The 19518-nt window shown below is 39.0% G+C and overlaps 1 protein-coding gene across 5 annotated transcripts in view; it reads left to right on the forward strand.

The window, feature by feature from the left end:
- CADM2 (cell adhesion molecule 2) overlaps positions 1–19518 on the forward strand; it is a 611005-nt gene that overhangs the window by 239933 nt on the left and 351554 nt on the right. The window contains exon 1 of one of the 5 annotated variants that reach the window (XM_051780132.1): positions 16659–16749. The exons of 3 other annotated variants lie outside the window; for them this stretch is intronic. The gene's annotated coding sequence lies outside the window, so the exon portion shown is untranslated. Of the gene's footprint in view, positions 1–16658; positions 16750–19518 lie in introns of those variants that run through there. One more of the 5 variants, XM_051780133.1, reaches the window with a different exon arrangement.

Here is a 19518-nt window from a genome sequence, read left to right on the forward strand (position 1 = left end):
TGAGTTTAGCTGCTTAAGCTCATGGAGCAATTGGATTTAAAAGAATATTCACACCTTAATCCCACTGTTTGAATTACAATTCTCTCTTTTTCCTGTTCAGTTAGTCCATCCTGCTTATTTTCCTTGGAAGCTGAAAAAATAAATGGGTCTGTGTTGTGTTTTGTCATCACCCATAAATCCTCAGGAGGATGGAGTAATAAATTTCATTTCATAGGTAGATGGTTGAGTTTGATTTTATTTAAATTATTTTTATATAGCTTCATGCCTAGATGCCAGGCACATTTGCACAACCTGAAAGAATTTCCAGATTTCCAAGGTCTGGTCAAATTCCACAGACAAAGCCCAGGGGAGCTTGACTTAGCCCAGAGGGATTGAAATCTTTGCAGGTGTTTTCAGTTCTACATTTCTTGTTTTGTTTCACAGAACCAGAAAATAAATCCTAACACTGAAAAAGGGCTATGAGTCACGGCATTTTATTATCCACAGTGCTGTTGCCTTCCTTGAGTGTTCAAATATTTTCTCTAGTTTTATCAAGTGATCCAGGAGCTAGAACTCTGAGCTACTTGTGAAGTACTTGAAATGATTACATCCCATTTGAATTCTGTTTGCAGCTAAAATAATGAAATGTGTCTCTAATAGTGACAACTGATAGGCACAAAGCATGACTGTCTTAAAACAGACTTTGAAACCATCACCAGTGACCTTCCAGAAGAGAAATGCAGCATTTCCTAAACCACAATTTTATTGGTGGCATACCTCCTCTGCCACTATTTATAACTAGGTTTCATTTCACTATCATTATGTTCACGTGCAGGAAGTCTTTTTTTCAGTGGTGCTTTGCACAAAGGCTTTTAGCTGGTGCATAAGACAAGTTTAGGAGGAGTTTGGACCAGCAGAGATGCAGCCCAGCCCTCATTAGAAGTTGCCAGCCATTGATTTCCTTTCCTAGGCAATGCCAGCAGGATTTTTCCCTCCACCCATGAATAGCAAAATATCAAATAACACAAGACTTGCCAAGTAGTCCTGTAAAAAAAGGATATTTTTTCCAAGAGAAAGTTGTTACTATGACTTTTTCAGATCTGTTTACTTGGTTAACCCAGCCACCTAATTTTATTCCCACAGTGTACAAGCAGAAGAGATGTTTGATCATTTATACCAGTAAATTTTCTTCTATGTGAAGAAAAGTTTTCTAGATGGTGGGTGCTTGTCAGTCTTTAACTGATTTAGAGAAGGCATTATTTTGAAAATTACCATGTCAATTTAACTGTGAAGGTAACAGAGGCAGGTACCAGCAGTTTCTTTCTGATTATGTTAAAATCTCATCTATTATTTAGTTTAAAACTGACAGCATATATTAAGGCTTAATGAAGGCTTTCAGTAATTTAAAAGATGGGATTTATCTTTGCAGATTTTGGGACGTTTCTGTCATTTATGAGCACCAGGATTTGAACAAAAGCTAATCTTAGGAGGAGTTTCAACCAAGTTATTTTTACTTTGAAATAAGAAACTTCGAATTTACCAAAAAAACCCCAAAAAGTTCTTTGAAAATTACTACATCTGAGTTGGTTTTAAAAGCCACCAAAATGGTGGTGGGTTTTTTTTTTTTCTTTTTTTTTCTCCTTTTTTTTCCCTTTCTTTCTTTCTTATTTTTTTTTAGAGGCATATATTAAAATATCATTAAAAAATAATAGAACATCATGAGCAAAAGTTGGAAGTTCAGACTGGTTTATGAAAATGAATCTTCATAGACTTTTCATAGTGCTCATTAAAATTGACTGAATTTAAATGACTGTCTCCTGGAGTAAGGAGAATTTTTGAAATTCATACTTCTGAAGCACAGCTCAGAGACAAGACAGCTTCCATTTTATTTGTTAGGGCAACACTGGTTTTGTTTGCTTGGTTGGTTTGGGGTTTTTTAGTGGTTGGGTTTGTTTTTTAAAAGAAGAGTTCTACAATTATTCAGTGTGTGTGACTTTGTATGACTCTCTCTTCCTCTGAAATATCTGAAGCTATTGGGTGATTTCAGTCAAATCTGACAGAAGGCTCGAGGTCTCCAAGGTAATTACGTTTCTTTAAACTTCATAAAGACAGTCAGAAAAAAGAATGAGCTTTGAACTATCATAAATTGGCCTCAAGAACTTTTATGCTTGTTTTGGGAGAGCAAATTTTAAGGAAATGGGAAGTAATTATATTGGGAAAAGGAGGGAAATGTATAAGCATATGCAAAATTGATGGAAAATCTTGATGTGATAAAGTTAAAATAAAAATCAAGCAAAACCCATAACGTTTTAGGAAAGCAAGGGGATTTTTCGATTTTTTTCGTTGTTGTTGTTGTTATTGTTAGTTTTTTTTTTCTTCATTCCACTGCATTTCTTTGTTTTAGCAGAGGGAAGGGAAAAGTTAGTGCAGCTGCCATAAAAGATCATTAACTCATCTTATGAGAGAGATAAGAGCTGAGGTATAGAGAGGATGACTTTTTTATGAACTGCATTTCTAAACTGAGGCAGCGCTTGACAGAAAAATAAATTTCATTTTTGAAGAGCAGTATCTCTTTTGAAACACTCAGAATTCCATATTTTTCTAATTGCATACTTTGGATGATGGCAGACATATGGATTAATCTTTAAAATTGAGCAAGAATTATGTTTCGTATTTAATTTTTGCTGTCAGCTGGGGAGAAATGGAGCCACAAGTGGTTATGAATCTTTAACTACTCTTTATAAATAAGCAATTTTCAGATTAATATCTGTGAAGAAGTGGAGACTGCATTTACGTTGTACTCCTGCATATATTCCTGACATTAGCACTTCTTCTTTTGCAGAACAACACACGGCTGAATTTCAGCCTTATGGACACTGATAAATCATCAGAATTGACATTGTATGCACAGGTTAAATGTTTTGATTAATGTGTGGCCAGCATGCTCCCTTTTTTTTTTTTTTTCTTTCCTTTTTTCATAAGCAAAGCTGAAATTCCTTGTGAGTTTATAGAGTCTCAAACTTTGGGGACAGTCAAAAGCCATCTTGATTAAAAAAAGCCATCCTGAGCAACTAGCACTAAGTGGCACTGCTTGAGGGAAGGAGTTGGATCAGATGACCTCCAGAGGTCAAAGGAATTGTATGAAACATCTGAATTTTTTTCTTCTCTTGTCACAGTTTCATTTTTGCTATTAGTCAGTAAAGCAATCAATCATAAAATGCTTGGGATATTTGAGATTTGAAAGGGAAATAGTAGCAGCCAAGAGGAGCTGAGGCTTATGACGTGGATGAGAACGTCCATGCTGGTGAAATAAGGCCATTTGCTAATCCTGCTGGTAGCAGGTAACTGGGACAGCAAGTATCTGGGTTAAATATGCTGCAATTTCTGTAGAATAGGTGTGGAAACAATGGATTTCATTCACACGGTAAGAAAATGTCTAGGGCAGGTATTGCACTGATCTATTTTATATTATTTACAGTATTTATAGTAAAACTCAGAACTTCTGTGTTTCGTGTATTGTGTGAAATGAAAGAAGTGTTTAACAAATGAGCTGTTCAATGAAACCTTTTAATGAAATGGTGGCCCACCATCACTCTCAGAAGTGGGAACATCAGCTCTTGCTGCTCACAGGTAGCACACACACCAAACCAAGCTTCAGTGAAACAGCTGCCACCTTCCCCAAAAACTCTCTGTGTCTTCTGAGGTATTAGGACAAAGGAAGAGGGTGTCACCTTCTGGTAGGGACCAGCTGGGCCCTGACAAAATTGCCTGTAGAGAAGTAATTGCCTTCCTCAGCCACGGGCAGGAGCGGAATAGCTATTGTTTCTAAGAAGGACAAAGTTCTGACTATAATGGGGGAAAATATTTTTTAATTATAATTTTCCCATGTGCGTTCATTATTTCAAATTAGGCAGAGAGCACAAACACTGGAAAACTAGCAATTTGTTAGTGAGAGGAACCAGAGAGAAGTGAGCAAGTGCAGAACTACAATTCTTATGAGACCCTATGTTTAATTATTTTTAATTCATAAGCTAAGTGACAGATTTAGTTAAAATCCTGAGAAAATTCAGTCTTTAATTAGAATGTGTCCTTTGAGTGGGAAAGGTGTTATAATGTATCCTTCAAATAAAACAAAGAGGATAATTCCTTTTTTTTTTTTTAATACAAATATCTGAAGTCAGTCTTTACACAGGGATTGTTTGTATAATATGACATTAAAAGGAATGAAAATTAACATATGCCAAGGCTACTTCAAGGTGGCAAGGCAAGCTCTTGCAGCCAAGGAAACGCTGTGATGAAGATTGCCTGTGCAACACTGGTTTGTCCCTTTCAGGCAGGTGCACTAGTACAGTCTTTAATTACCTGCTCACACACTGGTATTACCACACAAACTTCTGCTGAGTACTGAGTGAGCTGCTCTTCAGTATTTCCTTCCAACCTCACCATTCCCATCCTGCCTGTGATATTTACAGCACACAGTTCAGTCTTCACACTGAACACAGACAGAATTATTGATTTCCTCGTGTGCTTTTTTCCCAGGTATTTCAGCTGTTCTATCTTATGACTAGATCCTCAAAGGGACACAGGTATTTTGCTGTTTAGCATTGCAATGCCTAATTTGTAGGTGTCTGGCTCTCAGCTTAGCTCCTACAATCCCGACTGAAATTCCCTTTCCAGTGTGCGGGCGCCCCAGGGTATTGCTGCTGCAGGCTTTTCTGCAGAACAGGGAATCCTGGCCTTGGTTTAGGTGACATGAATGCTTGCAGTAGTGCAGGTGTTGCAGCACGTGTCTAACTCAGTCTACCACCCTAAGTTATAGCTTCTGGTGCCCGTTCTGGCAGTCGGGAGGCAAATCCATCACTGCACAGGCTGACTGTGGATGTTTGTATGTCTGAGGGGTGCTTGTACGTGTCAGGTCTGAACACAGGGGCCTTTTGCCACTGTGAGAAAACACAGCCAGGGCATATTACATGAAGTCTGTCTTTATTTATGTGACAGGTTCCCCAGGGAGACTGTGGATAGCCCAACCTTGGCAGTGTTCAGTGCCAGGTTGGATAAGACCTTGGGCAGCCTAGCCCAGTGATAGGTGTCTCTGGCCATGGCAGTGGAGGTTGGGATTAGGATGATCTTTAAGGTCCCTTCCAACCCTTAACATTCTGTGATTCTATCTCTGCAGGAAAGGAGAGCGATTCTGTCTTTTTTCCTGTTGTGGTGATAAAACCTTTGTCCTCTTGCTCACCCCTTACATTCTGGCTCCCTGTTAGATAGTCAAACTGTGGGACACCTAGGTTTACTTCTCACCTGTTGGTTTTTTTGAGTGAGCTTTCATATCTGCAAATACAGTCTTTTGGGAGTAATGTTGTCACTACTGGCCAAGTGATGTTGAAGTGGCAACCCTGCCAACACCTCCTGCCAGGAGTCACCAGAAACCACTGCTAAACCCAGACTGGGCTGGGTGTCACTTGCAGCCCGAGCTGGGGTAGATACCACAGTGGGGAACAGCAACAGAGTTGTGGGTGTACTGGGAGTGGGGTCTGGGGGAGGCTTGGAATCAAGCCTGATAGTGCTGGGGTTGGGGAAAACTGCTGGGGGCAGCACAGGAGGCAGGGCAGTGCTCTCAACAGGAACAGCCCCATCCCACAGCAGCAAGCCAGGCAGGCCTGGGAGGATGGTAAGCACATTCAGCCAGGGGTCCTGATCATCTGCTGTGGCTGTGGGAACCATGAGGGTCAAGGCTGGGTCAGGTTGGTGTCCAGCTCAGCACTGACAGGACTGCAGCACAACAGCAGCACAGCTCAGACAGGGATCTAGGATGAGAGGCTCTGCACAAAAGCAGCTCCCAAGGGAAGGAGGAGCAGTCAGTCCCAAGTGAGGTTTCTTCTCACTTTCTTTACAATGTCTGTCTTCAAGGTTACCAGCTGTGCTTTGAGTCCAGCTAGCCAAAGCCCCAGGAGGCGAGATGTGCTTGGGGTCCTGACAGCTCCCTTCCCACAAGTGTCAGAAGGAGGGGGAGGTGAGATCGTGAGCACCTCATAGCTTGTGGTGAAGCAGAATTTTATTGTAATATATATATATATCTCCATATGACAAATTCAGTTTTAAAACACCTCTGTGATTACAAGCCATATTACTGTTATTCTTAAGTTGCATAGGGTAAACCCAGGCTTGGACAATGTATGTCCAACAATTTAAAAGCATCAGTTGGACCTTCAGTTTGACACGGCCTCGGGTATGGTTGTGGAGACATTTATGTGCTGATAGCAAAACTCTCCTTGTTTGTGGTGTTTTGAAGGCTTGTGTCTGCAGATTATGTCCCACATGTCTCAAATTAGTTGCCTCCACAGAAGGAACAGACAATTAGAAGCCACGAGGAGGAATTTGATTTCATACTTTTTGATGACAGTGTATTGGTAGAACAGACTGCTAGTTTCAGCTGTAAGATTATTCTTCTATGGTTTTTGCTTCTTTCCTCCTCACTGGACAGCAATGAGCTTCTATATCCATGGTAGATGGACAGTCTTTCTCAGGTGACAATTCTTCTATAAATGGGCAGGATTCCATGGAGGGAATGGATGACTTGGACAGAGATAGTCCAGCTCTCAAGGGAGCTGAACCATGACTGTACAAAGGAACAATATTTAAATTGATAACCACATATTATTTAAAAACAGTTGTCTTACGTAACAGTAAGTAATGTCTTCAGTGTATAATATTAGTGATATCTAACTGTTTCATTATTTATATCCTTTTGGATATAAGTAGACATGCATACTTCACCCTATATACATAGATAGGCAGAGACACATAAAGGAACAGAAAGTTTCACAGGTGCAAATAATGGATTTGGCCTCCAGATTCACTCATCACCAAGACTTACACACCCCACCTGCATTTTGTGGGCCAAAAACGTAACTGCTGAGACCTACAGCTCTGTCAAGCACTGTCTGTAAAAGGCTGAGATGATGTAAAAACAAGGACTTTCAGAGGGGTTAAAATGTTAATTACATTACAATAAGAAGGGAGAGTGAGAGAATTGGAAGTGCCCTAGGTATGTATAACAAGTAAGTAATGGGAAAGACTGAAATGCATTAATATTAAACCTTCACTACATAACTCATCCTTATTGGACACAGCTGTCGATAAAATATGCCCTTACTCTTGACAAGTAGCTCCTGTGTTTTGCTTGTAGATTAGCTTGCAACCCTGCTCTGTATTCTTTATCTTCATCACTGCACCAGTCCTTTAATTAGGCAGTGAAATCTTCTGCATAGTGATTAGGAAATCACAGTCAAGAAGGTGTTACAAAGAGAGGCTCTGGAAGCTGCTCAAAATAGCTTTCAGCTTTGGAAATTCCTCCATCTACTGTGGGAAGGAAATGTGTGTAGGATCCAGGGAAGCATGTGAACTAACCTTAGCTCAGTTGCTGCAGAAATGTGTTAGCCTTTAGTGCAAGGATACCGTGCTGAAGAAAAATTAGTCTGAGGAGTGTGAGGAGTTAGGCAGTTGCTCACTGAGAAATTAATAACCTTAGAAATTATACTGAGTGCCTACAGAAATCAAAGATGTATTGAACAGCTTCATGTTGATGAAGATTTTTGATTTCAAGAGAAATTATCTGGTATTCTATCCAAATGTATGCAGAACTTCAGCTGCTCACACTGAAATAAAAACTGGATTTGTTCTTCATGGCATTGCTTTTTTTCTTTTAATGCACTTTATCCCACCATTATTGTTTTGGTTTGTTTTTTTCCTTTTGGAAACATGCTTGCTTCTGTTCCTGGCAATCAGCTTGTATTAACTTTCTAATTCCCCAATCTCAATTACTGCTTGTTGCACAGGAAAGTTTTCACATATATGGAGAAGTAGGGGAGTAGGGTATAACATAAATCCTGCCAAAAAAAAACAACAAAAAAAAGTCTTTTTCCTTCATCTTCCTGCTCATCATGTGAGAAGGAAAGGCTTTCTAACCTTACTGTGTGGAGGCAGAAGACAATGGTGATCATCTGCTGAGGGGGAGATTGATGTTCTTGCTATAAATATATGTATTTATAGAGACAGGAGGAGGCCACCATTCTACAAAGCATCTCCTTTCTTGCTTTGCTGCATGTTTGCATATCTGTATGTTCCCTGTAGTTATTGTCAGAATAGTCTGCTTTTCAAAGCAAGGTGCTTTTTTTTCATTTTGTGCAAAAAGACACATAGAAATGAATCTTGATGTAAAATTTTGAGTGGAACATGTAAACATAACAGAATATACTAAACAAGAGAAGTCTTTTTTTCCCTTATGCTTTTTATGTCAGTAACATTCATCCCCCATAATTTTAGGATACTTTTTTTCTTTAGTGAATGAGATGTCCAGAATCACTTGGGTCATTTTTTTTTCCCTCTTCACAAGCAACTATAAGAAACATTAGAAATAATGAAAATTGGAATGTACTTTATTCCAGTGAATCTGGAGGATCTTTATTCACAACATACACAGATTCAGTGCTTGTGATTAGGGGTTGTCTTCTGTCAGTGTGGTTGCATAAGTGATCTAGAGACTGTGCCTTTTTTTTTTTCATTTTTATGGATTTTTTACTCATATGAATCGTCTGCTGATATTTGAGGAAACAATTTGGGTATCTCTTCTTGGTGCCTTGATAGCAGCAGAAGAGACTTTGTGGTTGGAAAAATGAATACAACCTTTCCTTCACCTTGTTGTGAGTTGGGTTGGCCAGTTTTCTGGGGGGTTTTTTTGTGGTTGTGGGATTTTTTTTTTTTTGTTCTGGTTTGTTTGTTTCTCCCTTTCTGCCTTCCTCTGAAGGGAGGATATAGTTTAAAATTAATAGGTACTTAGGCAGTTTATATTGTAGTTTTTTCCTAGTGCAGTGGTAGAGTTCCATTAATTGCAGATAACTTAGCAGATGTGATCTGCATTACTTGTTCATTACCAGGATTGACTTACAGACTGTTTTAAAATTGATATCTGTACAAGGAGTTGTGAATTCTGTGTGTGCAGAATTAACTCTCTACTCGTATTTATTCTTTCTGTATTTTTGAGTATGGCTTGTGTGTTACAAGGACAGATTTAGAATATGAAAAATCTTAGTCTTTTAGAAATAGATTTTCCTTTTTATGTAGTCACAGGCCTCACTTTCTTTGACCTCACTTTTTACTTTACTATTCCTGCTCCACAGTGCATTTGCTCTTTGTGAATAAAGTAAGGGAAATTACTAGAATGGGTGATGAGAAGGGTCTAAGGATGGCATGAGATCATTTTGAACATTGGACTAACTTTATAGTCACTCATATTCTGTGTCAGGATATCTTAAATCAGAAAATAGAACATTTCAAGGCTGAAGTGCATGTCTAGCCTTAGAGAATTTTGGCATAAAATATATTTGTACTTTGCCACATGAACATATTCTAAGTTCCATAACATTAAACAGGGAAGTTGGACAGTACAGAGTCAAATCCAAGGAAGCAACATGCTGAGCAATGAAGTGCACCTGGAAGTTGGTGGATAACATTGACATTTCTGTGTGTTGAAGAGAAGAATATGAAAAAGAGGTGAGTGGAATAGGAAAAAAGGAAAATGAAGAAGATTCTGATGTTTTTCTCCCTTGCTGGCCTAAGTGTCCACTTGAAGACTTGCAGTTTGTTGTCAAAGATTACTGGTTTTTTCGGGTATCTTGATAATGTGCTCAAGGAGTGGACTTTCCTTGCAAGGCAGGATCAGTGTAAATAACCTTTCCTGAGTGGGGCTAGGGCACAGTTTAACTTGTCTGGGGGCATCTGCAGAGTTTCCACTCTCAGGTGTTTTAGGGCAGTAGGTAGGATTTCACACTCCTGGTGCTGGAATCAGCTGTTGAGCAGTCAGCAGTCTAATCTCAGAGTGTAGAGGGTAAGAGGGAGCTGCCCTGGGGTCAGAGGGACAAGAAGATGAGAGTAAAGAGGAGGAAAAGTCATGTTGAGGTGCTGCTACAAAATGTCTGGTACTTCTATGTGTACTGCTCAATGGCAGCTGCAGTTCTGTTCCTCCTCTACCTCCTTGCTTTTGAATCCTGCCTCTCACTTCAGAGGGTGGTTGGACATTTCTGCATTAAATATTTCATTACACACATATTTGCAACAGGTTATAAATTCAAATTGCAGAATCACAGAATTGTTAGCATTGGAAGGGACCTCTGGAGGTCATCTATTCCAAGCCCAGCTCCAAGAGGAGCCCAACCTCAGCCTGCAGGCTAGGGTAGCTAAGTGAGCCTTGGGTTGGGCTCTTCTGCTCTCTGCTACTGAATCCAGACCACTCTGCAGAAACTTCTGCAGGGTGAGAGGGAGAACAGAGAGCATTTCCTTTTGTGGCCTGCTGTGAATTGTGCTCCTTTGGGAGTGATGCCTAATGATACTGAGGAAAAAAAAACTCTGGAGCAGTTAATTGAGGGTGAGATAAGGAAAGGGTTTAATTTGTGCCTAGGCATAGATGTTACAGGACACGCACGGGCTGTGTTTAGGTGTTACAATTTATAATACTGCCCAACCAATCCAAGTTTTGTCCATCCTGTAGTTTTTGCCCTGGTCCACCCCCTGGCCCAGCCCCTGGGAATTGGGTCTGGGGGCTTTTTGGGACCACCTCTTCATCACCTTCACCATCTTCAGAGCACAAAGGGTACACGGTCACCCAGTTCCTGACTGTGTTCTGTCGTTCAGGCCAAGATATGAGTGTTCTCTAAACAGCATAGGCCTGCCTTGACAAAAGACTAAACATTTTCTACTGAATTCAGGGGTAGAATTGATATGGGGAGCATGGAATGGGGTGAGAGGGTTGAGGAATGTGTAAACTAAAGTGTGCTAAAGGGTGAGGAATAAGGGCTGCTGCTTCTAAAATCTACTCTTACTACTTAACTACTTATAAAACTTATAAAACTAGGAAAATAAGAATAAAACAGGTGGACGTGACGGCATCAGGAGTGACAGGAATCCTGATTCCCAGTCCTGGTTCAGTGAATGTATGTGTTTATTTTTCACTGAGCTGTTTGTGCCTAAGAGCTTTGACAAGCAGGATCCAGCCCTAGGACCCTTTTCTCTTCTCACTGAGCAACAGAGTCATGTATCTACATAGTAAGAAATATGAAGTGGTGTAACTTTCAAGTCCTTAAGCTCTAGCTAACATGAAAAAAGGATTCACTACAATAGCCCTTTGTAGGATCCAACATGAGTGAACTTGATTCTAGTTTGGTCATCAGGGTGGTTTTGCCTTTTTAAAGTAACTGACTTTGAGCGTTTTTTAATTCTCATTTACTGCCTGCTATATAAAACAAAAATGGAGGAAAGGAACATATGCCTGAATATTTTTTTACTCCCTCTCCTTTTCTTCTTTCTTTTTTCTTTTTTTTTTAATATATTTTATTTTTCCCAAATAGAAGTGTGTGTGATGCCAGTGGAGGAAATTAGAAATGTTACCATTCTTTCACTTCCTTCTCACATAAGTCCCAAAATTTTTATAAAATTTTGGGTATTCATTCCCTTCATTATTAGAGCTACAGCAGGTAAGCTGCATTTCATAGGAAGTGTTCATTACTAGCATTTTCTAGAAAACATGTTATTTTTTTTTCCAAAAATACTACTTGTACAACACATAACAATACGTAGATCCCAAGAGTTATGAACTGAGTATTTATACTGAGGCTTCTGAATAACAGTGATTATATGGCAACAAACTGCATTCTCTAGAAAATGTTGATTTCTGGTATTAATGGCATTTACTTAACACAGTGTGTGTTGCAAAACTTCAGAAATTCTTAACAAAAGGGGAAAAAAAAAAAGATCTGATTGTTCAGGCCAGAGCTCATAGCAGCTCCTTTGACTTTTTCTCTGAAGTTACATAATAACTTGTGACAAGTCTACCTTTCATTTTTTGTTAACCTCTTTACCAGGAATGTTAAACACCTGAAAAAATCTGAGTGCGCACTGAGAGTCATAAATAATGTTCTATCCTTTTACAACTTGAAAAGGTAAAGTGTTGAAATGTAATGGCTTGGTCCAGAACTGATTTTTCATGCTTACATTTTGATATGTTTTTGAAAAGAGGACAGTCAGTGCCACAGTGTCTCAAAGCTTGATTACACGTATGTAATCTGCTGCAGGAAGTTTTAGGCAGATAGGGCAGAGTAATTCTGCATACACTTGATGACAATGCTGAGAAGTATTTCCATTGGAATAATGCATTAGTTGGATAACCTGGGAATATCTTTTTCTGTTCCTGCTTTACTTTAGAGGAAGATTAGAAAACAAATGAGGGAATAATTCATGGCATTGTATGTTTCTTTGGTGGATTAATTTCACTTTGTGTCCTAGATTGAAAAGAAAAAGATAGTGACAGTGTACCCTTGTACCAGTTAAACATATATATTAACGTAAAGGAAACTGTGAAAAGTTCAGTATTTTTGAAAAATCCTTCTTGTACTGTCTGTCATTGAATTAATGTACAGACAGATTTTCTTAGACTCAACTTTCACACTCCCATATTCACAAATATGTTCTAGGGCTGTGTTTTTTTCCACCTTTCCCTTCAACATTGTTCCTTTTGAAGCATCTCCCACATGCTGTTTGCTTTAGTAGGTGTGTGGGATGAGGGTGAAAGAGGCTGATCTTCTCATCTTCCTTTTAGGACACACAATGTACCTCAAAGATATTAGTCCAGAGTTGATCACAGTTCTAAGCCAGCCGAATAAAATATTTTTTTGGTACTGATTCAACTTGATTCAATCTTTCAAATATAATAAAATCACATTGTGTACAATCGATCTTCCATGCAAAGGGTTCAGCTAGGTTGCTGTACCATCATCTGCACCAGCATTTTATTTTAAAATTTAAGCATCTTTTGGAACATGCTGCATGAAACATAGTTACTGTTTCTTAAATAATTAGGCTTTGCAAAGTTCACCTTCTCCCAATGACAGAAAAACAATTTCATTCGCGCCACTGAAATGCACTTAATTGGAGCAGTCACCTGCAGTGCCAGTTTATGAAAAAGTACGTGAAAACATTCTTTGGCTGTGTGGCCTCTAGCATGTGACACTGGAAAATGGATTTGTAACTCCATGAATTAAGACCTTTTGCCTAAAGGCATAACTATTAGGCATGCATTTTGCCTGCCCCCGAGGGTACCTGCGCTATACCGGTCACTTAATCCTCTGCTCCTTCCTTTGGTAATGGCTGTAGTGTACTACTTCAAGTTTGCTTTTTTTTTTTTTTTTAAGTTTTGTTTCCAATAGTTGTTAATTGTCCAGCTTTATTTGCTCGGTTTTAATCTTCCAGTTGTTTCAGTAATATCATTTTATGTCTTTCGTCCCCACAAAGTAAACCTACGGGAAGAACAGACATTTAGAAAGCTGATTAAAAATAAACCATATTTTATTTTTTTTTTTAAATTGTGATATGCCAGTCACTGCTGTTTCTCATAGCTATATAGCTCTTCTAGATAAAAGATCCACGTGGAGTTGTCATTGGGACAGAGTATGTGGAGTTTTTAACACTGCAGGATGCATTGAATGTCTTAATAGCTTCTGGAGAATGCTTAAGGGCACTTTCAATAGTACCATTAAAAGAATTTTATATTTAAAGCAAATTACTCTCCACACATCACATTTTAACCCTGAGTTATTCCTGCACTTTGAATGTAAGGATGTTTTAAAAGCCTAAAGTTGGACAGCAGACTTTTGGTTTTTGTTTGTTTTTTTTTTTTTTCTGGATCAAGTAAAAAGCATTAGTGAGAAAACCAATTCATTGTGCGGGATTTATTTTCAATAGATTGTGAGAAAGCTGTGAAAAAAGCCTAAAAAGAAAGGCTGGGGAAGGAGAATGGATGATGCCACAGCTGTGCTTAGTCCTAGTTCTTACTGCATGGTGAAGGAATTGGCAAAACAAGCCACTAAAATGGCCTCCTGATGGATTTAACTCCTTGTCCTAAATCTGGTGAAGATGTTGCATAAACGAGGAGAATAGATAATTTATTTGCATATTTTTAGCAAAGTGGTTTTGACAATTAAGACTGGAACTAAGTGCAGCTGAAATTAAATATTCATGTACATTTAATGGCTTGATCGTTATTGTTACAGAAATGAGTTAACCCTTGGGACTTCAGGTATCTCTGGCATTTCCATTACCAGCAATCAGCAGCACAGCCAGTTTCCACTGCAAAATATCTGTGTGGCAGAGATAGGATTTATTTGGTGCAGGTATAAGTATCTGGAAGTCACTTCCTGGGCTTTTTAGGTAGGTAGAAACTTCTTTATCTACTGAGATATAAAAATGCAAGCCTAAGTTCTTTTACTTCCTCCTTCCTCCCCCCTTGCCAAAGGTACTGGTTTCCTATTAAGCACTGCATATTCAGATATTTTTCTGTGAACTACACTGAACAGTGAAACTTGGCTGTGTTGAGATACCTAAGAAACATTTGGTACAGGAAAAGGCATAACTCCTGTGGTCAAAGTGGAACATCATCCCTGTGAGCCATCCAGAAAGTCTTTTTATTCTGGGCGTGGTTGATATGACTGTATGTTTCCAAGTCATAGGCAAATTAGAAGCAGATTATCTCGGCAGCTTATTAGGGAAAATTCAATGTGGTGTACCTGCAAATGTGTACTTCAAGCTGCTAAATTGCACCAGAAAACATTTGTGGGTTGTTGGGAAAAAAAAAACCACTAAACTATTAGGTGGTAGATCTGTCTATGCCGTGCTGGAGGTTTTGTGCTGCCAAGTGTTCTTTCTTAAACCTGGCAAGTGCTGGTATAACCTCAGCTTTCCCATTAGTATGAGACCTAATAGAGAGAGAAACAAGAACTGAAACAAATATTTGCTCCCGACAGCCACCACGTTTCTTATCAATTTTGCTTTACAAGCACGTCAGTCCAAATTGAAATACTTGTGCAGATGTACTTACAAAAGTGGTATTTAAAGAAATTAGTGTGTCTTGAGAAGAACAAACTTTTAATACTGTAGAGAGAAGAATAAATTCACTGTGCTACTTTTGTGTCCCAAAAATAATTATACTTCTTTAAAGGGCACTTGTGGTATGTCATGGTGGCATTACATGTGAAACCCAAGTATGGGTAACTCTAAACTATGAAAACCATAAACTGTGTTCACAAAGACAAAATTCCACAACCTTAAAGAGGGAAAGGGGAGAGAAAAGATTTTTAAAAGTCTGGGCCGATGAAAATGAAAAAAAATCAGTTGCTATACTAGGAAGAAAAAGAAGGTTATTCCTATATATCCAAAGCTAGGAATGGTAGAAAATTGATAGAGAAAATGGGAACATAATCTTTACCCAGCAGCCAGCAAGGACAGTCCAGAAAGAGCTTAAATATATCAGGAGCAAAAGGAATCCTAATGATTTTTATTACAAATAAAATCTGTTAAGAAGGATGTGGAAGAGATATGAGGACTAGGTAATGTATTTGTGTTTGGGGGAGGAAGAACAGCAGACAGCTAACGCAGTCACATTATGTAATGCTGAAATCTTTTGCATTCTAAAAGCAAAGGGGTGCTAATGACTGTGTAAGTAAAACCGTGCTGAGTATTGCTTAAAAATGCCTTAGGATGAGAGAGAGGCCGGTCACGCAGGTGTGGAGCCAGCGTTTCTCCCTCACCTTCATTACTGTGCCGGCGATTCTTTGCTCTGTGCATTCAGCCTAAGAAGACCTCATGGTCTCTGTCTGGAAAGAAGCAGACAGAACTCTCTCTCTCTCTCTCTCTCTCGTTTCTGCACACTCGTTTCATCCACCTCAGAGCGAGTTCATGCAGCTTCTCGACTCACAACCTGTATCTGCAAGAGCTCCCTCTAATTGGCGATTAGCTTGCATCTATCAGTCTTATTGTTAGGAGGATTGACAGTTGAGACAGATGTCCGGGCTTATTCAATTAAAGCTCCAGTTGCATCCATTGCCAACCTTATGTCAGGTCAGTCCCTTCAAATGCAATTTGCAGAGCTTCAAGCAGAAGCTTTTTAGATACGTTTTCGAACCTGTTCTCTGAAAATATTTTCCACAATTTTCCATTAATTTTTCCGAGTGCGGTCGGAATCTAATTTTAACTTTGTCTTCATTTTGTTATGTGCTGGTCTAGAACCAGCTCATTATAATTTTATAGCATGAACTCTTTTAGTGTGCCAGACTAATGCTTCCTGATTCAGTAGTCAATACCCATAGATGGCATTTCCAAAGGTATTATTAGCTACTGCAGGTAAACAATTCCTTTTATTTATTTTTAAATTTGAATCCTTTATGTGAATCCCACAAAAGAGATTAGTTTCTCATTGAAATAAATGAGTCTCTTGCCAGATAAAATCTACTTGCAGTGTGACTATTAAGGTGGTGAATAAATGCCTTTTGTACAGCAGAAGGATTTCATTAACAAGTCAGAAAGGGCATTTTGACTTGTTTCCAACTTGGTGCAAGTATTTTTCATTCTTACTGATCAACACAAAGACAAGCAAGAGATTTTGCTTTATAATGTTTCAGAAAGGCACAACAAAAAGGGGTGTATGTGTGTGTCTATTTCTTTTTCTGTTGCATTGGAAGTGGGGGAGTGAGGGGAGGAGGGATAAAACTAGTTCAGTCTTGTCTGAAAAATACTGCATTATTACAAAAGCACTGGAATTCTTATGCAAATATTTCTTTGCAAGTGCCCTCATGAGCAATCTGTTGATGTCATTAGCCCTCTTTGTGAGCTGGAAGGAAGTTGTACCTCAAAAGAAGCTGGAAAGGATTAAAAATGCTGACCAAAAAAGTAAGTAGAGATTAGAACATCAATGACTCTTCTGTCTTTGCAGCATGCTGGAGTGCTACAACTGAGGAAAGTAAAAGGTGCACCATAACATTTCATAACTCTGAGGGAAGTGATCTAACTGGCAACTGAATTAGGAACAGACATTCAGTCACAAGTCTGAATGATTTCCCATCACCATTTTAATTTTTGTTTTTTTGTGTTCACTGTAGCACCATCACATTGTTGTATTTTCAGAAACAACAAAACCCATATTTTGACTCAATCTTTTTGCCCCTCTTTTCTACTGTCATTTTTTCTTTAAAATGGGTTACATATAAGCAGAGAAGTCTGTATAGGTCAGTTATTTGAATGGTTTGAGTCCCTAAAGGAGGGAAAAGGAGTTGAGAGAGATATTAATTTCATTTTTATACTGCTACCAAATCGTTCAGTTGTATTTTTCTAGCCACTGGCATGCCTATTTTGGATAATTGAAATGCTCGGCATAAAATCCTCTGTACAATATATTTGCAAGTATTTCATTTGGCTATGTCATATTTCCTAGAAAATTCAGTTTAATTTTTGTGAATATTCTAGTTTGGGGTTTATTTTTGTGATATTCTGGTTTGGGTTTATGGGTATGCCTGCTTTTTCTTTTGTGTGTTACAAGTACTCTATTTCTGGAGACTCATTTTTCCTTCGACAGAACTGGTGCTCTAATTGGTTCCATAGCTCATATCTAGCAGCATCTTTCAAAACTACAAGAGAAGTTATGGCTATATCCTAAAAAATTGCATGCTGGACTGTAATCAAACTGAATTTTAAATGTATGAAAAAATACAACATGCCTTAGCCTATTTAACTTTTAAGTTGTATAGGTAATAATGTCTGGAGGAGTTAAAAAAAAAAGAAATCCCTCCCTTGTTGATACGAAGGAGTTTGTTTTTTTTCCCTTCACTTTCCAAATAACCTTGAAAATTTATAGGCTGAAAAAGCAGGGCATACTTACTGACAGTGTTCAGGGTCAGAATTTGAAAACTTGCTTTTTTATAGTATCCCAGGAGTTTATGTGGAAGTTTTATGTCTTCCTTTGTTCCAGGGCACAGAAAGCCTTCTGGGTTTTCTGCAACAGAATAACAGTGTCAGATTCTTGTCATTTTTATCCTTGTGTATAACCAAAGGCTCAAAACCAAAAGAGATATTTTTTTTTCCATTAGTTTTGTGAAATACCGTGATTTGGTTTACCTGGTTATTTTGTGGGTGCATGCACGTGTTGTATTGCTTCTTACCTGACCTCCAAGGGTAAAGGTTTTACCTGTGGTACTCACTATTTCCATGGGCATTGTTTATGACAGGTAGAAACTGGTTAAGGCCAGTGGAAAGATTAAAAAACTCCTTGGCAATTTAATGGGTCCACTTGGGCGGTATCGTGGATGTACTAAAGAAGCTGGCCAGGCAAGAGAGCAGCTTTGCCAAGTGGGCTGCTGAGCAGCTGAGGGATCATCTAGCATTTTGACAAAAGGCATTCTGACAAAACTGATTGCCAGGTTATTTGACAGGGAGTGGACACGGACAGTTCGGGGAGGGCAGAATGTTGGACACAAGTACAGGCACCGAGAGAGCCTCCTGTGTTAGAAGAGAAGCCAGGATCTGCACCAGGGTGGGGAGAGAGAGCCTGCTGAGCCATATTGACCACACACTGCACTGCAATCAAGGCTAATGAGTCACACCAAGGAAGCACTTACAGATGTGCTATGGTTTGACCGGGTCTGAATAGTAGGGCTACATTAAGTGCAATTCAAATAAATTCTAAGAAATTACTCTCTTTTGCTTCAGCAGAGGCTTAGAAAAATTTAGCTACAAACCTAGAGCTCTGATTTATGGTGCTTAGGTAGCTGGGACTTGTGAGTAAATACAGGGAGTCCAGAATAACTATTACCATTCCTTTCCCTCCCCCCCCTATACTGTGAGAAACTGAAAACTCAATTTTTTTTGTGGAATCCTTTCCCAAGACAATTTCTTCCAAGAAGGCTTTCTAGAAAACCTAGTGTCAGAGACTGCATCTGATCTCTTTTCACACTGAGGAAGCTTAGCAATAACTGGATCCTGTCTGGGATATAGGCATAGCAGCACAGTCAGATTTGATCACAGAAAAGCTTTACTAGAACTAATGTCAGGCAGAAGCAGAATTAAGCTGCTTGTTTCAGTTCTGGAACAGAGTGTTCAGAAATGCAAGATTTAAGAGCTGTCGATTTCCAGCCTGAGCTGAGTCACTTATTTTATCCAGTTTCACTCAGGGCATTCTAACCTCAAAAGGTTTATTGGCATAACACAGCAGCATGTTAATGTGGCCAGACTGCTTCCAGAGCAGGACAAATAATTTCCAGCAGCCCTGTATAGACTTGCTATTCTGGGACCTCTGTCTTGATCTTCCTTTCGTGGTCTAATTATGTAACCACTAATTCCTACAGATCCTTCATTCCGAGAAGGGCTGTGTCATGCCACTAATTTAATAATGCACACTGCCTCCTCGTAATGTTTAAAGTGCTTTGGTCAGCACTTGAAAATTTAAGTAAGTGAAATTAGTCATTGTAACTAGAAACCTGATAATTTTAGATGGTTTGTGGTCTTTTCGGGTTGGGGCTGGAGAGGAGAATTTGAGGTGCCAATCAGGGTGCATTTTAACAAACCAGAGCTGCAGGTGGTCAGTCTGTTGATATGCAGTTGACAGCAGAAGGATTTAGGAATTCAGCTTCGGTCCCTGTATTTTGTATTTCTCTGCCCTGCTTTTTT

The sequence above is a fragment of the Manacus candei genome, unplaced genomic scaffold (assembly GCF_025592945.1).
Source record: "Manacus candei isolate 608988 ecotype Guabito, Panama unplaced genomic scaffold, ASM2559294v1 h1tg000014l, whole genome shotgun sequence".
NCBI lineage: Eukaryota > Metazoa > Chordata > Aves > Passeriformes > Pipridae > Manacus > Manacus candei.